Source organism: Penaeus monodon, chromosome 15, assembly GCF_015228065.2.
Source record: "Penaeus monodon isolate SGIC_2016 chromosome 15, NSTDA_Pmon_1, whole genome shotgun sequence".
NCBI lineage: Eukaryota > Metazoa > Arthropoda > Malacostraca > Decapoda > Penaeidae > Penaeus > Penaeus monodon.
The window spans coordinates 40270932-40272003 of NC_051400.1; positions in this window are offsets into that span (position 1 = coordinate 40270932).

Consider the following 1072-nt stretch of genomic DNA (forward strand, 5'->3'; position numbering starts at 1 on the left):
AGGGAAATGACTCAGCTTTGCCTAGATGAACACGAAAGGAAATGAAGACACCAAGGGAAAAAAAGACAGTAAAAAAAATAATTAATAAATAAAGAATATAGATATATAGATGATCTCTCACATGACAGAGATGTGTGTATATATTAAGCAGTAGCAGAGCACGTGTTCGCCTGCTGGACTGATTAGCAGGAACCTAGAGATCTTACGGTGAAGTTAAATGTGCAGAATAGCAAGTTTTAAGATAAAAAAAAAATTGTGTTGGATGACATTTTCATTGTGTTATTCCAAAGATTGATACAAACGTTACAGTATTCTATAGCAAAAAAAAAAAAAAGATTATCTGATACTGTAAATAGATATATGATATCACTTTGTTGTTAATATTGATAGAATGATTGATATTCTTGAAGTCAGTGGCATTGTTATTATAGAAATTATGTAACTGAATTCTCGATATTGTTTGAAGTGTTTAATAATGTGGAAACAAAATATATTAAAATCCCTTAGCAAGTAATCCTGATTTTGTTGCCAATTAGAATAAACACACATTCCCTCAAAATATATCTTTTTGTCATAAATGTAAAATGAAATCTGTCTTTCCGAAAGCCACAAAAAAATATTATAATAATTCTTGCCTATGTCTTCTTGTACAGCAGCATATAGACCACACTGTTATAAAAAAAAAAATCAATGTTAATATATCGTAGAGCCTCGGACAAGCAGTTCTGAGAAAACTACATTCTTTTCACTCAACATGACTTTTAAGAAATCTAGCCGAGATTTTTCCAAATAAATCATACAATTCTTGTTCTTCTTTTTTCTTAGACTATGAAATAAAGAGGATGAGATTTCTCAGAACCGCCTCTCTGAATATCTATCATATTGTATGCTGAGAATTAGCAGTACTGAGCTTTATGATGTCTAAATAAAGTTCGGTAGACTTTTTTACTCCCATGACTTGTAATACAGTATGAATTAACCATAGGGACGATTTAAAGGCTTAGACTGGAAGTATATACTTTGGTTTCATACATTTTGGAGGGAATATAGACCACTTACACATATATATATA